At 39.9% G+C, this 21,159-nt stretch overlaps 1 long non-coding RNA gene across 1 annotated transcript; it reads right to left on the reverse strand.

Moving 5' to 3' along the window:
- Positions 1 to 1,127: 1,127 nt before the first annotated feature.
- Positions 1,128 to 20,881, reverse strand: LOC136554723 (uncharacterized). The gene is made up of 3 exons (XR_010783370.1): positions 20,739 to 20,881; positions 7,820 to 7,987; positions 1,128 to 1,196 (listed from the first exon to the last, which is right to left on the reverse strand). It is a non-coding gene; the product is annotated as an uncharacterized lncRNA (long non-coding RNA).
- Positions 20,882 to 21,159: the final 278 nt, after the last annotated feature.

Consider the following 21,159-nt stretch of genomic DNA (forward strand, 5'->3'; position numbering starts at 1 on the left):
CATGGATATTGGAATGAACCTTGGACCTCAACACACTTTTTTTTTTAACATTTGCCTATGTGGGCAGGGAGCAAGCAGATTTGTCTTCTTATCAAAGGATGCTGAAGGTTTTCAGTTTTGGATATGAAGAGTGGAAACTGCTATGTCCTTTAAATGATGGTTCATAGCCATTTTTTCAGTGCACAAAATTCTGTATAGATCTGTAAGAGTTCAATGCATTTTACTTCTTTAATAATAATAGATTTAACTGGAGTTAGTTAGGCATCTGTGGAAAGAGGTTTAGCTGAACACAGAAATGCACTTGGAACCAAAGGCTGCGTTCTCAATTTAGCAAACCTAGTCTCTTATACACACAAACAAAAATGAGAGTCCAGAGACCAAATACAAATGGAAGTGAGTTCATGGATGTGCTAGAAGCCCTAATTGCAGCCAGGCAGCTTTATGTTGTTTTCATGCTAGCACTGCTGCTTCTCTACCATCTGTAGAACTAAACCCATCATGAGCAGGGACAGATTTGCCAACCCCATCACTTCTGTGTAGTGGCCACCTCCCTGCCTGTCAGTGCTGACACTAGTCCCAAAAAATAGAAAATCAGATGGTAAGCTAAGCTTCCAGAGGTTTTATACATAATGTGAGCTCTTTGAAGTGCATTGTGTACTCACATCTGCTGTCTGCAACTTCCGGGTCCATGGAAAGCCTTTGTGGAGTAGATGAGATGAGGCATGAGCTGCTGCACAGAGGTGGTGTGAAAAAGAGGAGAGTTTTGGAGTCTTAATCCTTCTCTGCTTTCTGGTCTCTGGTCTTGGAGAGTCCCTACACCTGGGGTGCTCTTAGAGTAACCTGTGCCTCTGTGGTGCTGTGATGTCTTGCATCTGCATCTGGTCCTGCTTATACCAGTTTCTGAGGTGCATTCAACCTCTTATCTCTTCCCTTAAGAAGTTAACTTGTTTGATAGCTGCTAATTGAGCTGAAAGATCCACAAGAAGGGAAGAAATTCATACTTGCCAACAGGATTCCAGTCACCTGAGACATGTGTTGCTTGGTATGATCCAGCAATGTTTCTGTACTCACAAAAAATGACTGCTTTCTTTAGACAGAAATAATAGAAATTCTTCTTATTTTGATGGGTCTGCTAGTCCTTGGTCTAAACAACAAAATGATACTTCCAGGAAGAAATCTTATACACAGTTGGAGCTCTGTAAAGAAATCACAAACAATTAAAAGCAAGATTTGCGGCATTTATAGAATCTTAGGTTACTGTAAGTATGGCACTGACTTAAAAATAAAAGCATAGACTTACATTTTACCTGAACTTGGGTATTTCCTCTGAAATTGAAACATCAAAACATGGACTTGTTCTTGCCTTTGAATTTTCAAAAAAATTTAATTAACAACCAATAGCTTGTGATTTAGGCTTATCAAAATTTAGAGTAAAACAGAATGAGAATTCCCTTCATTTTTTAAATTTAATAACTGCTACAGCTGTAACTTGATGAGATTTTGCATTGGACAGCAAAGAAGGAACAGTTAGCTCTTGTTCTTTTAAAGACTGATCCTTCTAAAATCTAATAGCAACAATTTATCTGCCTTAGCAGATTTTCCACTGTTGTTCATTCAAAAGGATGTGCAAAAGTCTGGGGACATTAGATTTTAGGTTTAAAAAATAATATTTTTAACTTCACCCTAAGACACTGTTTGAATCAAAATTAAAAATTTGCATTATGTATTGTAATTACATTTCAAATTCTGTTATACCAGCTAAGTCTTCAATTGAGATTATAAATGTTTTACTTAAATGCATAATGGCTGAATTAAAGTATCATTTCAGAAGTGTATTTTATTTTTTCATAAGGTCACTGAGACCTTTTATGAGTCATTACAGATATTCCTAATCTCCTTAATGTTTTTATTTGGAAATTTTTCTAATGTTAATAAAATGAGGTTTGCAAAAGAAAAACTTTTTTTTTTCCTTTAATCTTATATTGTACATTTATGGAATGAGAGAGTGTTTTATACTAAAACAACCTTCATACAATCCTTATGGTTTGTTTTTCACTCTTGCTCCCACTCATTCATTCAAACTATCCATTTATTTCATTTATTTCTGGAAGGTGGGACATGTTCGTGTCTTCTAAGAAAAATTATGACCATCATTCTTTGTTTATGGATCCTTACAGTGATTTGAAACAGCTCCTGAGTTTAAAATGCCAACATCTATTAATGTGATTTGATAGGAATTTACAATTAATTTAAGCTTGTAAGTTAAAAAAGAAATAAAAAAATAGGAGAAAGGAAGGCCAAGGACTTTGGATTGCTGTTTTTAAAAACATTTGGGTTAATATACAAGGTTCCAGTATGCAGTATATTAACCTCTCTTTCACTTCAGTTTTGTTTCTATCATTCTTTCTTTCCTGCAATCCAATAATGACATTCTTAATTCCAAGATGCAGCATCAAATGAAAGCAGGGGCACCCTGCATGTCTGTCCACTGTAATTACTTTCTTAAGATTTTTTTGTTTTAGTGATGGGTTGACCTTCTGAAGTTCCAGCTGTCACGCAGTAATACACATGACAAGGTGGTATTATATGCATAGCAACCTTCAGCTTCCCATGTGCACTTGGCCCTCCTGATTGCCATTCAATGTCTGGAGAGTTCTCAGTTACGGGCGCTGAAATGATGAAGCAGATGCAGAAACTCTGTCACTTCTTGCAAATGTACTGTCTGACCTTCATAGCTGTACTCTGCCATTGGGGACCAGAGATAAACAACTCATCCTCTTGGCACTTTTATTCCTGTGGGCAGATGTGCACTCATGAGATCATCAGGTTGAAGTCACTCTATGAACTGTGACAACTTAACTGCTCATTGGGAAGGCTTTAAAAAGAAACAACAAACCAAACAAACAGCTGAGCAAACCAGCTTGTGGCTGTGTTTGTGACAACATTGTTTGGTGTCACACACCGAAGTACCAGTCCACTCCACAGTATGGTCCCTCATGGAAGTACACACTTCTCTGGTGTGTGAACAGTGGTCACTTGTTGTGGATATTGAGCTGGCTGTTAGGTGTTTGAAATAGATCTTCAGGCCTGAAATGGAATGTTCCTCTGGTGACTGGAGACCTGTGCTGCTCCTCAGGAAGGCTGAGAGCTCCCCTGTGCCAGTGATATCAAAGGTTACTGATGCCTGCAACTACATTTCTCAGAGGTTATTACTCAGGCCATGTAATTTTTTATATCCTACAACTTTAGTGCTATTAAGAGAGACTGATTGTTACTTCAGGGGCAGTTGAATGGAGTTTGGATCTGTTCACTCTCCCAGGGTCTGCTGTTAGTTCATTATAGAAATATTTGCTTGTAACCAAGTTTGCATTAATTTGATTCATTCTGGCATCAAAAAAAAAAAAAAAGGATTTTTTTTTTTCAACTGGATAATTTATATATATAAAACAAAGTATAGGAATGAAGTTCTCAGTCAAATGGCTTTCAGTTGGTCAAGCACAATATGATACTATCTACCTTCAGAGATCTGTTTTCTTCCTCTGATTAACAACAAACAATAGATCTAAACTAGTAACTCCTGAGGAGTTTATAATGCATTTCATATTAATTATCGCTGTTATACTTGTTGTGAGAGATATCTCATATTATTTGCTTGAAAAAGGATATGGTTGATATGCAATTAGGATGGCTGCTTCCTGAATAGTTGATGTAGGGACCTTTTACTGGTATAGTAAAACAATAATTTCCAAAAAGTGGGATAGAAGATCTCCTCTAGTAAATTGTATCATGTTAGATATCAGGTTATGTGGTCCAATGGACAGAGTAGGAGTTGACATGTCATGAGATGCTGTTTTTACATTAGATTTGACATTATTACTTCACTGTTTTAGGCCTTAGATTAGCTCCTTTCTGAATGGGAATGGCAGCACCTCACAGTTTGGGAAGTGAGCTGATCCTTCTGAATGAAAGATGTTAGAAATAAATAATGAACCAATGATCCATACTTGTCCTGATGCTGATAAAGGGTTAAAGAATAATATATTTAATCTAGATAAGCCTTTTTAGTGTTTATTACACTTTTGAGTCTTGTTTTTCTATTAGGTATAGAGCTGCGTGGGCAGCAAGTGAGACAGTGCTCTCCATTACACCCAAAAAAGTCCCCCAAAGTTTTAAGAAGAAAAAGAAACTGCACAAAAGAGGAGGAAAAAAATATAATGTAGCATTTTCAAGTCTATATCTTTTGAGTATGGAAGATAATTTCTGAGTTCTGAGGCATGTTATTTATCACATTCAAATTGGAGCTCAGGGGAACTTCAGAAGATACACTGCTTAAAATATTATTCAACAGAAAGTGTAATAAAAAAATTTAAAGATTAAAAGTTAGTCACAAATAATCAGAAAAACAAGGCTTTCCCCCAAAGCATATATTTAAATATTAACTAGACTCACTTTTGATCTTCATGCTTAATTCAAATTCATGATGGATTCCAGACCCAAACTGAAAGAAAGTGCTGATATTTTTCTCCCCTCATTTGCAAGATCTCTGCTCAATGCCATATTGCTTGTTTACTTCTCTATGATGTTTCATTTATCTAGTTATGTTCTATAACACACATGCTTTAATATTTTATAATGGAAGCTGGGCTCCTGGGTAAAGAGAAGGCTTCATCTCTTGAGATTGCCTACATCATAGGCCAAAAAAAGAAAGCCATGCTTTCCTCTGACTTGAATGTGAATTAATACCTCAGATTTCACTTTGGCATCAACTACCCACTCTACATGCTATATGCTCTGTTTCCCTTGCTCACTCTCTGACTGTAGATCTATCAGTGTTGATTGCAGCTTTTGGGTTTTTTCCTTCCCTCTTCACTTTAACTTCTCTAAAATCACTGGAAATCCTACCTGCTGTCATTTTATTTTTTAGTTCTGTTCTAGTTTCAGTTTCCTGCTTCTTTCCCTTGTATTCCCTGCAAGCGACTCCCATGATCTCCTGATAATTTCTTTCTAGCTCCTAGCAGGGATAATATTGACTTTGACTACATGTCCTTTGGAAATCCAGACTAGTTTCAGCTTTTATTCCTCTGTCCCTTCTTTTATATATATATATATTTAAATTTTTTCAGAGACTGGTGTTATTTCTATACTTGTAAACTTACTCTCTGTTGTCAAACTGCTTTCTCCTCCCCAGTCACCCCCATCCCACCTGTGTGATATTTCTTCAAGAATGGCCAACCATTAATTGAAGCCCCCAAAGGGTCTATATTTTTAATCTTTGCATTTTTATAAATATAAAATTTTTCTTTTATTCATTCACATATCTATATAAAGATATGAGTAATATATTAAAAGAAGACAAACTTTCCTTTCTGTTATATATCCACAGTTCCACAACCCATATTTATCTTCAAGGCAACTCTGCTTTCTTACTTCCTTCAGACCTATAAAGGGCACTATATTTTTGGGTATTGTCTTTGCCTCTCCTGCATGTTACAGCCAATTGTTGCAATTTTTCCCTCTTATTTCCAATCCAATTGCACACATAACTTTTTCTAATTTTTTATATTGTGTGTTATAACATCTATTTTGGCATGGGAATTGCTGCCTTACTTTATTTGAATGTGCAGGACAGTTTCCAACTTTGTCAAGATTTTTTTCTTCCCCTAGGCCATTGCTTAGACTTTTTCACTTCTTTAGCACATTGCACACAAACTCCATTTCACAGCTCCTTCCCAGCCTACCCACCACTTCTTCCACTGTGACTGTACCAACTTCTTCCTCTGAAGTAACCTAAGGTGCCAATCTCTTTCTATTTTTTAATTTAATTTTCTTAAAAATACCATCACTCTCTTTTCATAGTGCTATCTTATCTCTGTACCCCCCTTCAAAATCTTTATTTTCCCTCTGTCTTTTTACAGTATTGTTAGGTGACCAGGAAGGCTGATGCTGACCAGAGGCAGGCAGCTCAAGTCTTTGTCCTACTTCCACCACAAGGTGAGGTTCAGCTGGCTTTATACTGCTGCCTGCTTTGAAGGAGTCATCCATGCCTGCTGCCCATGGCAAGGAATGAGGGCAACTTGCTGCATTCTGTGGTGTGAATCACACAGGCAGCTCAGAGAAACTTCTTGATATTGCTGCCAGGATGATTCCCTGGGCAACTGATGGATGAGATCCTCCATTTGTGCTTTCTTCTTCTGTTATCTTGGAAGCTTTGTTGTTACCGATATTGTCCTACTGCTAGAAGGAGCCTGCTCCATAACCTAGATCTTGTTGTAGCATAAATAATATAGATGTGTCAATTTACAAATAAAAGCTTATAGAGTTATAGTTTACAGATTAATGATTACAGAACAAAGATTTGTTTGGGTTTTTTTGCTTGTTTCCTTAGGCGCAATCTTGTTCTATTGAAAAATTCTGAAGACTCATTAAATCACAAAATCTACATTCTTTCCTAAAAGAACATCACTGCATTGGCAGCAAATTGTTTGCTATTATTGCTATTATTATTACTTTGTTCTATCTACAAAGTTTAATTTTTAATTGAAAAATTTTAACCAGTTCTAGACCTCTGAAAGATGCTCTGCTTTTGGGGCTGATGCCTGAGTTTTCAGAACTGAATGTTTTTCCTTCTCATCAGTTAATCCCAAATAAATGCACAGGAAAACTCACTGCTGGTGTTCCAATCTGTATTGATCAGCTGACCCACCCTTTGGCCAGGGAAAATGAAAAAGCACTCACATTGTCAATTTTTTTGTGTAAACAGCATAGAACTTTGGCACTCAAAGAGGTGCAAGGAAGGTTTGTTGAGGTCTGTGCACGTATTGCTGTGCCTGTTGCCAAAGACTCCTCTGGATTTCATGGAAAACCTAAACTGACTAGTGAGAGGAAGAAAATGTTGTGGAGTATTGACTTTGCACTGCACTTTTTTTTTTTTTTGTTTCTTCTTTTGATTGCATAGATAAACTATCAAAAAAAAAAAAAAAAAAGGAAAATATTATCCAACAGGTCAGTGCTTTGTAAATGTCACCTGTAGGTTCCTACCAGAGTCAATGGAAGTTTTTGCATTGCCTTTAATGAAGGAACATTTAAGACTTGATTTTTCTTGTGGAAAGGCAAATCCTTCCTAAAAGGGAGCAGTAACATCAATCAGTGCTGCTGATGCTGCTGATGGAAATGCTGTGCTTTCCAAGCTTGTGGTGTCTCCAGGGGGACACAGGTGCCTTGCTGCAGCTCTGGATCTTCCAAATGCCTTGCTTCCAGCCTTAGCACTTCATGGTTAAAAGTACTGCTGATGTTTTATTTATATTTTTTCAGAATGAAATGTGTGCCTTGCTGTTTGCCGGCAGGTGGCAGTGGTGTAGGAGTGTTAAGCATGACCAGCCAAAAAAACCCCAAGGGCTTTGCTACGGCTGTCTCCAGGCTGCTGTGCACTCAGTTTCTTCCAGCTGCGAGGGGATTATGAGCATATTTCTCCTTGGTCTGCATAAGTTGATTCATCTCATCAGCACTTTCTGATCAATTGATACATTTTTGAAAGCGTGTTTCTGGCAATTGCTTTCTAGTGTGTGAAATGATACCATCTTGGGTATTGATGAAAATGGATGCTAATGAAATAAACAGAAGCACTTTTTACATGGCCCTTCCCTAGTGACACAGGAGCATTGGGCATTCAAGCGTTTTTTTCCTCTTACAAATGGCCAGATGAACATTTTTTGATTTGTATATTTGTCTTAAAAAAAATCCTTTTGCATCACAGTGCAGGATGTGAATTGACTTGTTTTGGTAACTTTTGATTTCTAAGGAAGTGTCGCTCTGCATTTACCAGCAGCGGCTTGATTGGAGGGGGACAGAACGAGCTGTTAACCCCTTGTTTTCGAGAGTGGATGTGGTCCTGCTTCCACCTGCAATTCTGACTCCAGAGCCTCCTCCTGCTCAGGTCAGGGCTGGAGGGTGCCCGTTGGCACAGTGTGCTCTGCTGATGAGTCATGCCCTGCAATGCACAGAGGCAGAGGTAAGTAAGTGTTTTGGTCTCACACTGAACCCCCCTGCTCTCTAAATCTGCACTCTACAAGTTTACTGATTTTTGTATGTTAATTCAAAATGATTAAAATGCATTCAATGCAAGTCCAGCATTGTTCTCATTTTGCAAGTGCCAGGCATCCCCCTACCTTTTTTTGTGCTCAAGCCTTTTCAGGATTCAGAATATTGACTGTTTTTCTGCTTATGTCCCTGACAGTGGGTGAGATGCAAGACTGACAGAATAGGGTGCCTCACAAATTTGGCTGCTGCCTCTGCTCTTCTTTTTACTGAAGAGCTGCAGTCTGATATCATGGTGACTCTCTTTTCTGTAACATCTTATTTCAAAAGTAAGCCAGGCATTTCTCAAAAGCTCCTGAAGTCAGCAGCTGAGCTTCACTATACCTGGTCAGGAGCTGGCTTCCCAGTGGATGGAGGAAAGAGGCAGTTTGTCTCCAGTCATGACCAGGGTCATAAGAACATCAAAACAACTCCCACTCTTGTAGTTTTGTTGTGTAAAGAAGTTTGGAACTACTGGTCTCTAGAATTTTGGTGTAGGCTTTTTGGTCAGATGATTGAATTTAGGTGATATAGATCTCTATCACAGCTAGGATTTTGAGTGAAGAAAATTAACTTGTGCAGCTGCTTCTCATAGTTCTAGAATTTAGAAAAAAAAATCCCAAAAACCAAAACCAAACCAAAACCAAACTAAATAAAAAACCAAACCAAAACAAAAACCCCCAACTAATTTGAGAAGGAATTTGAGGGTCAAACAGTTGTATAAGTAATTGAATGAAGTGAGATGTCTAACACAGAATTTTTGGTCTGGAGGGAAACATGAAAAAAGAGGAGAAACTGCTAACTGTAGATCAACTGCTAACTGTAGATCAAGCACGTATTTCTCTGTAAAAAAACCCTAGCCTGAACCTGTTTTCTGACTGAATTGTAGTAAGTATACAAATATAATTTCCTTTTTAGTATAATTAAATATGAGACAAAATGCTTCTGAGAGACTCCATATTAACAATGACAGCCCTAATTTTATTTAAGTTTTCTGTGTTTTCCTTATTCCCTGGGTTGGCTTCTCATAGCAGTACAAATCATGGCCCTGCTATGTGGCCACAAGATCTAAGCAAAGGGCAACCCACAGAGGGAATATTGAATCACTGGTCCTACTGCTTGCTGGCATCTGAAATTTAAGAATCTATGGTTGCTTCTGTTATTTTTAAACTTCTATCATGTTTAGATAGGCAGTGCTAAGTACCAGCTGACACAAAAATTGCTTTGGTCTTAAATTCAGAATCTTTTTCAGGAAAAGATGTTTTCATTACAATCTTTTTCATTTACCTGAGGAGCAAGAGGGACCAGAAAGTCTATTTCAACTATCACTTATCAGCTAAAGGCAAACATGTAATTGCTTATGTATTGTGAATTTTATACAGGTCACTGACCTTTCCGGAATATGCAATAATTAGGATTTTCTACTTATTTTGGTGTTTCATCCAGGAGGCATGTGGAGCAATTCTGTCTTCTACTTGGTAGCCTGCAGGACATTTTGTGCTTCAAAATAATTGAAAATAGGTAGAAAAATGAGGAGTTGTCAAAGATTAAATTAGTTCTTAAAGGAAAAAAAATTAATTCTCAAATACAAGTCGTGATTTGGTGGTTGTTTGTAAGTGCTGAGCACACTGGGGTTCTGGGATGGGGATATAGAATATTGCTGCAGTACAAATAAAGGCTGCCTGCACTTTAATGATTTAACATAGTGCTCACAGGGCCAGCGAGCTGCATCAGTCAATGCTTTCTGTAAATACCAAAAACTGTTCATGTGAATAATCAACATGCTTATGTAGTTCCAATATTGTTTGCTTTGTACTATACCTTTTAATTTTTGATGATGCTGCCATTTTGAGAGAGGATTTATGCAGTGTATTACAGAGGAGGTGTGTTGTACTTAAGATGAAAATGGGCTCACCGTACCCAAAAACAAAATAAGAATTTGAGCATCATTTCTCTGTTCTCCATTAAAACCTATCCATGAATAAAAAAGGAGGTATAAGTTTGCCCATGGAAGAATATGTATGTCTCAAAAATATGCAAGCATGCTTAGTCCCCACTCCCATGAAGGGAATAGGGGTGAGGAGGAGGGTAGGGAATGTACTTTTTCTGTCTTCTTGGATGGAAATGATACTCAAAGTTCAAATCCAAAGGAAAATGGCTAACAGGTGTAGAAAATTGGGGTAGTAGAGGGAAGAGTAATAACCTTTGTGACTGGTTTTGTGATTATTTCATCTCTCTCTGTGAGGAGCAGTGAGGTCTTACACTTTCCAAATCAGTGAGGGAGCCGGAGGGAGCTGGTGCTGTGTGACTAGAGGAGCTGGGACAGAGAAGCAGGCAGAGGGAAAAATCTTGGTTGTTGTTGGAAGCATTAACAAGCAGACTGTAAAAAGCATGGTGAAAAGAAATGGGTGACATTGCAAATAAAGGCAGATGTGCTTGCAATGGAATGCAAATATTTAATGGACAAGAAGAGCCCTCACGCCATCAGCACAGGAGTCACACTCTCCAGGATCCCACAGGGACAGGGCAACGTGCAGGCACCATCAGAAAGAGCTGCCAATTTCCTTTCTTGGTGTTGGGCAAAGTACCTGCAGACACCTGTTGGAATTTTGTTCTTGCCATGATGTTACAGCTGCATGAGATATGCTCGTGGTTTGTGAAGGGGAGGTAACTTAAGCAGACAGGTAATGTTGCTATGTACTTTGTGTCCTCTTGATGGAAACCAGATTCTTATGAATCCAGTGATGTTTTGGAATGCAATAAACTCTACTAGAATATGATTTTTATGATTACCAGAAATGCCATAACATTTCAAGGTACTAGCTTCTGTGGACAGATTTAAATGATTGAAAAATCTTTGAGGAGAACAGATGTGAACACTGGAACCAAACGAGAGCATGTATTTCTCACATCTGTCCCTTTAATTTTCTGCATTTTTGTGACTCTGTCTGGAATTGTGGGATGCTATATCTGTCATATGCCAACAGATGGCAACATTATAAGTCCATTTTTAAAGATAGAAATAACCAACCTCTCAGCTGCTCCAAATTTAGTCAGAAAAAAAAGTAAAAATTAATTGCATCTTTCTATTGATGTAAAATAATTTTGTGTGTCAGTTAAAAACCCATCAAACCACCCCAGAAAATCCTCACCAAACCCCCTCCCCCCAAGCACAAGTACAGTTCCTTATTTTTTAATAATTCTTCCAACACCTCTTGTATTTCATTCTTTTGCATACTTTATATTAAATTTAATATTCAGTGTTGTTTGACCTGGTTTTATTACGTTACCCTTTCATGAGTATGTATGAAACAATGTTCAGTGATGTTTCCTAAGCCTTTTGAGATCCCAGAAGTAATAAAACTTTAACGTAGATAGATATCTCAGGTGTTTTCTATTGGTTTCCTTAATGTGTTTGTATAATATTTTATCAGAAGCAGCAACAGCACCACAGAAGTCACAGGGTGAATTCTCATTGTTTCACATTATACAGAAATCTGATGAGATGAGCCATTGATCCTGCTAGCTTAAATATGAGGCTTTATAATAAATAATGCTGAATGGGATTCAGACAGAGCCCTCCCAATTTCGGAACCGAGCGTTTGCTCGGCTGGCTGCAGCTCTCTCACTCGCACCACTGAGCCATGCATGCTGCATTGATGGGGTGGGAGGCTCATGGCAGCTTCTCCAGCCTGCTCAGCAATTCAAGAGTGACTCCAGGGGGGTGGCACAGCAGTGCTGGGTGATGAAATGAGGTGGAAAGTGAAGATATCTCAGGAGGAAGACCTTAAAGTGTTGTGTAGAGGTGTAGCCTAATTGGGGAAAATTTTTAGGGGATCACCATCTTTCTTGAAATTGTGTCCCTGCTTCAGAGCTTATTGATTTTTTTCTGTGCATCTATAGCCTTAAAATGTATATTGTAGACCCAGCAGTTCTGCTTTTTAGTGTATTATTCTAATTTAACATATCTTCATTGAAAAAAAAATATTTTTCAGATAAACATCCTTCATCTGTTTTGTATAAATACTGTTCCTTGTAATTATATTTGTGAGCAATCAATCTGTAGGGAAAATCTGCATAAAATCCAAGGTGTAGACAGTCAGAATTAGGGGCAGTACTGAGAGCAGGGTCAAGTTGCTGTGGATGGGGTAGGAGTGTTGCAAGTGGATCAGCTCCTCCAGGTAAACTTTATGTATTAATAATAGGTACTGTTTCTTCATCTTCAGGGGGGTAGATGCACAGGAAAGGTGTTTATTTGAGGTCACATGTTTTACCAAGAGATTCTGAACATTTAAAAATGAAAAATCCTTTACAAATGTGGATGATTATTGCTATTATAGTGCCCATTATTATGATGTGTGTGTAAGTGTCAGCACCTACTTAGAGTTCTACAGCACAGTATCCTTGAACTGAAGAGTTCAAAGAATGTAATCCAGGCAGGACTCTTGATTTTGCTACAAAGCAAAGACTAATGACACCACTGTAATTTGGCTTTAGGCCAAAACCTGTTGCATTTCATAATTAATTGGCTTATTAGCTCATGAAGAAGAATGCATATAAGTTGTGCTAAATGGTGTCAAGTCACTCTTAGGAGGAATCACATTGTACCTCAAGGGTCTGCTCTTGAATTTCTTCCTCATCACAACCAGGCAAGTCTGTGTATTTTGGATGGTTTAGGGCATCTGTGATAGCATCTGCTTTTCTTCCTGATGATTCTTAAATCCCGTTTCCTTCAAATATGAAACCACCAGCAGAGAAACTGCCCAAACCATGTAGCTGGCTTTGTAAAAGTATTACACTTAGAAATCAGCTGTTTCACCTACAGTTTCTCAGTAGGAGCTATAGGAAGAAGCTGTGTGGTGTGTCCCACACTTCCTTTGGGCTCTACATTTCAGCCATTTATGAAATCTGAGATGGCCCATTCCTATATTCCCCTCCTGTAGTCCAGTTCATTCCCATTAGGGGACCAACAAAGTCACCTTGCTTCTTTTCAACTGGATTATCCTTTAAAGTAAAGTTAATACCTTTAAGTGAGAAAGGATAGTGCCTCTGACTGTGTGCTTGAGGACTAGGAAGAGGAGAGCACCCAGGTTCTATGGCTTCATAAAAAATGTCCTGCAAGTGCCCATTTCTGGGCATTGGCTTATATTTCTAGCATCTGGGGAAAAGTTGCTGTGTTTCACCAAAGAATTCTCTCATTCCTTTGTGAATTTAAAGAGCCGTGTCTTGGATTTTGTTTGAAAGTGTCAATTTAGAAGTGAGGCTGTGCCATAACTAAGGCTTACTGATGCTGCAAACTCCACGTGGGCTCTATCTATGACTGTTGAGCATCAACAGGGCAACTTCTGGGCAGCCTGAGGAAACAATCAGACCTTGAAAAACCCACAGGGGCTGCAGCTGCTCACAAAGGTATTGATCTCAACCTTGTGGGAGCAGTGGTTCAACTTCATCAAAAGCCTGCTTCTGATTTATTTCAGGAGCAGTACATGATTAGACCCCATGCACTGTGGGATTTGGCTCTTTTAGAAAATATCTGGAGCTACTGCCCTGTTATGGACTGGACCTGAAGAAACTTGCAATCTGTTAAGGACCAAAGGACACTGATTTATCCTGGCAGGTATCAAGAATGGGATCCTTTCTCTGTGGCACCCTTCAAAAGACTCGCTGGGAGATTGTAAGAAAAGGTTGCCTGTGAGTGAATAAATTGTGAGTGAGAACTGAGCTTTGCGGCATTTAATTTAGAAACAGCAGTGCCCAACAATCCACTCTGCTCTGCATATTAGAAGATGTTTTACTACTATATTTTGTTAGTTTTGGTGGCTCTCTGGGCTCAAATACCGTGTGAACTTGAAGACAGAGGGATGCAGACAGATTTCTTGCTGCTGTGACATGGTATTTGCATGTGGTGCACACTATGGAGGAGCTACTGGTAAATCTGTGATGAAACTGCTCCTGAATGTCTGAGTTGTACCAAAGATACTTCCAGAGCTTGTATCTGGAACAGCCCAAATCAATTAGGTGACCTTTCATCAAGGCCCTTTTACTTGCAAGTTTTCTCAGTTGCTACTTACTAGCCCTTCACTCATGACAGAAAGAAGGCATCTTATCTCATCAAAGTGTCCTGATAATATATATATAAATATAAATAACACTGAACTGCACCAATAGTCATGTGAAGAGACCTGTAAGCCATGATAGCAATGTCACCTCAACTTGCAGGATACAGACCATAGATTTATGCAAGTATTTAATAGTGGCTTGCCAAGAGAATCGGTACTCTTTTCAAAAGGAATCTTTCTTTGTGTCTTTTGATATTTAAAGAGCTATAATTACAATGGCAAAGCTTTGAATTCTTTTTTTTTCCCCATCCTTTTTTACACATTAATTTATGGACCAATCCAACATTACAGACAAGCTAATGAAAGAACCACACACTGCCTTTATAATTTTTTCTTCTTTTTACAGTTTCACTTGTGTGGATGAATGCAAAGTAGTTAATGCTATAAATAAGTTTAATGATGTATCTCTTCTCTCAATTGCTGGTTGTTGATGCTGCAGTCCTGCATAATAGGAAAAGAAAAGAATTGAATTTAAGTCTTTGTCTCTTTCTTTCTCATGCTCCAGGTTCTTCCAGCTACTAAATACAAGTATTGCTCTCTTAGTTCTATTCTATATATTTAATGTTCTCAACATGATTACCTCATCACTTCCCTTCCACTCCCTATTTTGGTATTTTTAGCTTTGTGAAAATATTGAAATTACATAAGGCAATTTGCTTCTGCAAAATCAGCAAAATCTGGAAATCTCCTATGAAATGATGTCTTTTCAGCTAGTCAGGGTTGGTGGTGAGCAGCAGCAGGTATAAAGAGGGAGGAAATTCCCTTTATGAGACTTTTACTATTGCCTCATGCAGCATTCATGTGCTGTCAGACATATTGTGGGGAAGCCTGGGACTAGCACTTTTCAGGACTGAGAGTGACATTCAGCCCTGAACAGCAAAGACTGTGCTACTTCTAGGTCAAGGATTTTAATAAAAATCTTGTTGTCACCTAAACTGGGGAATGTCTGGATTGCCTTTTGGAGTGTTTCTTTTAGAGCTTCTTAGTTGGGGTGCAATCCCCTGCTAACAGGACCACACAGCTTCCAGGTTATTTTCTTTGCTTAGACTGGAGCATAGAAAAAGCTGAAATTTGCCTTGAAACAAGGAAAGTAGGAGTTCTACAGTTTCTAATGGTTATGTGGAAAGCTATAAATAACTTGCATAAAACTAAAGTTAGCATCACTAACTGTAATGGTGTTGATAGGACATGTTGTGCTCTCTATGCAGGGAAAATATTACTTTGATCAGACAGCCTACATGGATAACAAAGCAGTTGATCTCATCCATCTCACATTTTTGCAACAGATTTGGGCATGATTTATCTCTGATGGTCATCTTGAGTGCTGGGCAGTAATAGCCACATAAGAGACATCTGCCAAGTGAAAGGTTTAATTGTGTCCTTTTATCTAAAGAAGCAACAATACTGTATATTCCAGGATAATTTTGAATGCAATGAGCTGTTTTCACAAAGGATTGCAAAAATATACAGATGCCCAGGGACCTGCCTGTCTGTCTGCAATGCAGATGCAGTGGGATGACTGCATCTTGAAAGGTTCAGGAAGAATATAAACTTTGGGATTGGGGTTGCAAGATGCTGTGGAACCAGTGCGTAGCATCATGGCAAGTGAAATGTAACATGGTTCTTTAGCATTGCATCAGGGACCTGGGCTGACAGAAATGAGCTGTGTCCCTTTAGACAGGCATCCCATCCGGTTCACTTGAGAGGCAAAGAGATAGCTTGTGCTAATTTCAAGAGAGACTGCAAAATCCTGGAGTGCCTTGGTTAGATAAAAAAATTTTTAAAAGGGACCAGTGAGTGAGACCTGAGACTTCTATCCTTGAAGTGGTCCAGGTGCATCCTGGAGACTATTCCTTGTTGTTATCCACAGTCCCTTTTACCTTTGTTCCATTGCTAATTAATTCTTTTGTAGTGTAGGATAGGTTCTATGGCAAGGGTGGAGGATGCCTCAATGGTTGGCTTGGTGAGTGATACTCTGAATTTAACACATAAACCTGCAGAGTGAATGCAACTCAGCATCACGGAGCAGTTCCACAAAATATGGCTTGTTTTCTTTCCTGCTTTCTCACCCTACAGTGTGTTAGAAATTAGAAGAGTATTCTGTATTCTGTAAGGAAAGAAAGCAGATGCCTGGTCCCAGAATAGGTCCTGGACTGCTGATCATGGGTGAAGCATGGTACTAAAGACCATGCAATGGGCAGAGTTATTGAAGATGTAGTGGAATGCCCTTCATGGTCCTTGAGTGTATGTGTATATTTGATTCAGGATTCATGAACTACACATCTAAATACTGGCTGACTTTTGTGGGCCTGCCTTGAAAGGATGAAGCATGAAACAGAAAAATAAGAAGCCTGCCAAAAAAGCTGGTTGGATCCTGGAAAAATGCCAAAAGAAATCCCAGATTTCTTGACCTTCTTTGTATGTTGCTCAGACCCAAGATAGTAGATGCTCTTGGCCAAAAACATCAAACTGTGAGTCCTTCTGACATTGATGAAATTCTAACAGAAAAGACTTAGAAGCACTGCAAGGTGACGAAGAAGGAAGATTCAGGGAGCTACAGACCAAACCTCACTTTGGTCCCTGGGAAGGAGATGGAGAAGCTAATCCTGGAAACCATTTCCAGGCACATTAAGTATCAGAAAATCATCAGGAGTAGTGAGCATGGCTGACTTCTGACTTGATCAACTTGATAAACTTCTGTGATGAAGCAACTAGTCTGATGAAGGGTGGGCAGTGCAGATTGTCTGCCTCGACTTCAGTGAGGCCTTTGACACAATTAAGGTGTCTCATAGAGAAGCTGCTGCTGCATGGCCTGGATGATGCGTGGCCTGGGTGCTGAGGTGGATTGAAAACTGGCTGAATGTCTGTCCCAGAGGGGGGTGATCAGCAGTGCAGTGTCTCATTGGAGGCCAGTGACTAGAGGTGATGCCCAGGTTTCAATATTAGGTCCAGTCATGTTTAACATTTCCTGTTGTTGTCTGGATAGTGGGGCAGAGTGCACCCTCAGCAAATTTGCTGATGGCACCAAACTGGCTGATAGGCTTCAGAATCATGATGACTTCCAGAGGGACCTTGACAGGCTGGAAAAACAGGCCAACAGGGGCCTTGTGAAGTTCAACAAGGGGAAGTACAAACTCCTGCATGTTGGGAAGAACAACCTCATGCATTGGTACATGCTGGAGGCCACCCAGCTGGAGAGCAGCTTGGCATGGTCTTGGTGGGCACCAGGCTGCATGTGAGTCAGGAATGCACCCTTGCTGCAAAGAAAGAGAGTGATATCCTGGGCTGTGTTAGGCCAAGCAATGCCAGCAGATCAGGGGAGATGATCCTGCCCTCTGCTCAGTGCTGGTGATTTGGAAGGCCAGGCCCACGTCTGGGCTCCCCCAGTACAAGAGATACATGAACATACCAGAGAGAATTAACAAAGGCCCAAAGGATGGTGAAGAGATTTCTCATATGAAGAAAGGCTGAGAGAGGGATGGCTGCTCAGCCTGGAGAAGGCTCAGGGGGATCTCATCTGAAGTGAAGGTGCAAAGAGGACAGAGCCAGGCTCTCTTTCTGCTGTCCAGTGCCAGGACCAGAGGCAATGGGCCCAAACTACAATGTGGGAGGTTCCCTCTGAACATCAGGAAATACATTTTCATTGTGAGGGTGATGAAGCCCTGACATAGGTTGAGACAAGAGGGGTTGTGGATTCTTCATTTATGGAAATATTCAGAAGTTGTCTGGACATCAGCCTGAGCAATGTGGCCCTGCTCAAGCACTGGAGTAGAATCAAATGTCCCCAGAAATCCCTTCCAACTTCAGTTGTGCTTTGATTCTGTGAAAGCTTAAATGAACTCCTGAACAAGAATTTATTGAACAGTCTCCTGCTTTGGGAAAAAGGAGCATGTATTTAGACTGTTCTCAGGAGATGTAATTTTCCTTCTAATATTTCCCCAGGTATTTTATGGTCTTATGTTGATAATTATAATTGTGATACTTTACTCTTTCTGTAAGTCCAAAATGTTTTTAAATTAGTGAAAATAATAAAACAACTCTTTCTGGTGAAAAGCAACTTATGTTTTATTTGTCTGAGACTCTTCATACAAAATAGAAACTAGGGAAAGTTTTAATCTGCATAACTGTTATGTTAAATTGTACATTAATTTTTACACAGTGTTCAAACTACTCCTGCTGCAGCCAAGGAACAATGGGAGAGCAGGTAATTAAACACCTGCAGATTTTCATAGATTTTAATGGAAAAGTGTGTAGTCTGGCAGATAATGTGTCTCTTAAGCTGCGTAAGTAGACTATTTGAAGTACTGTTAAAGCAGCACTTTTATTGACATTTTGAACACTTTTTCCATCAATGCCATTACAGATTAATTATTTTCAATTTTCTTAAGTGCCAAAAACCCCACATTAATCTACCTCAGTTCATGTGATAGAAAAAGAAAGCTCTGAAACTTCTACAACCCTCTAACGGTATGTTATGATAATTATTAAATATTTAATCTTACCTTTAAATTAATCTAGATCAGGTATCTGTTAATTTTTCATTACTGGGTGAGAATTTTTAATCAAAAATGTGAAAATTGGTGGCCTGTATGTGTTCTGCTAAACAAATGTTTCATGAATCATATTCAATAAAAACTTTCCCTGGCTTCTTATGATTTTCTTTTTAGAATGTCATCTTTTTTGTGGTGGTAAATGATGTAAATTTGAGAGCACTTTCTGAAGTGAAAAGCAAAGTAGTTTGGAAATTTTTTGTAGCATTTTTTTAAGCAGCTTTAATACTTAGTCTTAAAGTCTGGAATCTTCTACATATTGAAAGGAACTAAGTGCCACAGTTCTATTGAAATTCAATTATATTCAGGAGCCTGGTCCTTCTATAATCACTTTAACATATCAGTCAAAATTAAATTGATCAGTTGCAATAGCTGGTATGATAATTTAGGAGAATTTACTACCAGTAAATGCTATTTCAGGAACTGTCATCATGTTTCAAAGAGAAAAAAAATTCAGTAATTGAAGAAAGTCTTGGATATATGAAAATGTGTTCATTTAGCTCAGGTCTTGTCTTATAGTAGAGCTGATTTTTTTGAAAGTTTTGTCCTGAATGGCATCCCATTTGTGATATTTAAGGCTTAAAAATTTCCTTGTTTTCTTTCTGTATAGCAGTGACAAACCCAGTGGTTTTTAAGGCAAAGGTGCCTGAGCTGGAGAGTGGAATAATGCTGTAAAAATTCATGTATTTAGTGGCTGAGCTGGAATGAACTGGCTAGAAATATCTGCCCACATTTAAAGACCCAGCCAATTCTAAGGCAATGCTTTGAAGACAGAAGAACTTACTAGAACTTACTGTGAAGCTACAAGGCTTCCTACTCCCTCTTGCTTATACTTCTGCACTTCCATGCTTGTGTTGAGGTCAGTTCAGAGATTTTTGAATGTTGCCAGGCTGATGAAAATGCAAAAGCATTGAAATTGCAGTGAGCAGTGAATGATGCAGTGAACTTCTCCCAGCTAGCAGGACAGACTCTCTGTCTTTGGATGATATACTGATGATGGGGAAAATTTGGGCCTTTTGCTGGCTCAAGCCAGATGTGAACCATTTCTTTGTGTCTCATAACTGTCCATGTGACAAACTTCCCACCCCTCTTCTATATCCCTCTCTGTATCCATCCAAATCTTAAGGGGAACTTGAGCTTGGCTATGGTTGTGAATGCCTTGTACCTCCACCTCTAATTTTCGCACAACCAGCTTGTGGCAAGCTGTGGGATAGCTGTCACCTTTGTGAGCCTGGAGTGGATATGCTCTGGGCTAAAGCTCTGCAAAACCTACGTGCTGCTTCTTGTGCTCTGCAGGGTCTGCAAAGAAGCGGGCAAACTTCCCAGCTCCAGGCTCCAGGATGGCATCACACTAGAAACAAAGGTGAGATAGCCTGTTGGGGGTTTAGAGACGCAGGCGAGGAGATTTGGGCAGAACGAAACGCCTTTGAAATGCGGAAAGAGCGTGAACAACCTCGCTGTGCTGGCATTCTTGTCTCTCCCTTGGTTGTGGTATGCCACGGAAGCCTGAGCCTGGCAGCATGGGCTTGTCTGGGTAGTGACTCTTGAACTGGTGTCAGCTGCTGGCTTCAGCAGGCCCTGGGAGCCAGCAGCCTCTCCCACGTCAGTAGGGACTCTCCCTGTGCCGGGAGCATATGGCACAGCTCCCCTCTGCTCCCCCACATCCATCCTGCCAGAGCTCAGCCCCGTCCGGGCTGCTCAGGGACAGCTCGCCTCAGGGAGAGCTCACCTCCGCTGCTCATTTTCTGCATTTCCAGCTCCGCGCATTTAGGTTGTTTTGCCACTGCTTCGGTAGCAAAGCGCAGAGAAAGAGTTAAATGAGTCGGGCAGCGCGTGTGTGACCGTGGAATTGCGGAAAGGCCTGGCTGCTCCGGCTCGGCAGCAGCTGACAGGGGACTCGGGGGGTGCGGGGCTGCAGATGGCACCGCGCTACCGCAGCCGCAGCACTGACGAGCGTTTGCTGCGGAAATCTCTCGCCCTTGCCACGGAGACTGACCTTGAAATGCTGCAGAATTCCTGGGCTGGATTTCTGTGTGTCTGTACCAAAAGCCTGCGCTGGCTGGAGGTGTTTGCTCGCTCTGCCGTGCAGCTGTGTGCATGGCGCTGCGGCAGAGGCTGCTGCAGACTGCCCGAGAGCTGCCCGTGCTGCAGGGCTGTCTGAGGCGATGTGTTTGGTTGCGCGAGTCCATTCCCAGCTGCGACTGCTAATGTGATATCGTTGCCTTGATATGTTTATAAAGTTTGCTTTTATGCCTCTCGATACCTGTTCCTTGACCTTCTAAAACATATCCTAAGTCTGAAGGTGGACAGATAGAGAGAGAGTGAAGGTGCTTTTTTCTGCTCACAAAATGATCCCTCATCCTGCTGTTTCTCTGCTTATAACCATTTCTGTTTGGTTTTTTACATAGGATAAAAAG

Source organism: Molothrus aeneus, chromosome 1 (genome assembly GCF_037042795.1).
Source record: "Molothrus aeneus isolate 106 chromosome 1, BPBGC_Maene_1.0, whole genome shotgun sequence".
In the NCBI taxonomy this organism is placed as follows: domain Eukaryota; kingdom Metazoa; phylum Chordata; class Aves; order Passeriformes; family Icteridae; genus Molothrus; species Molothrus aeneus.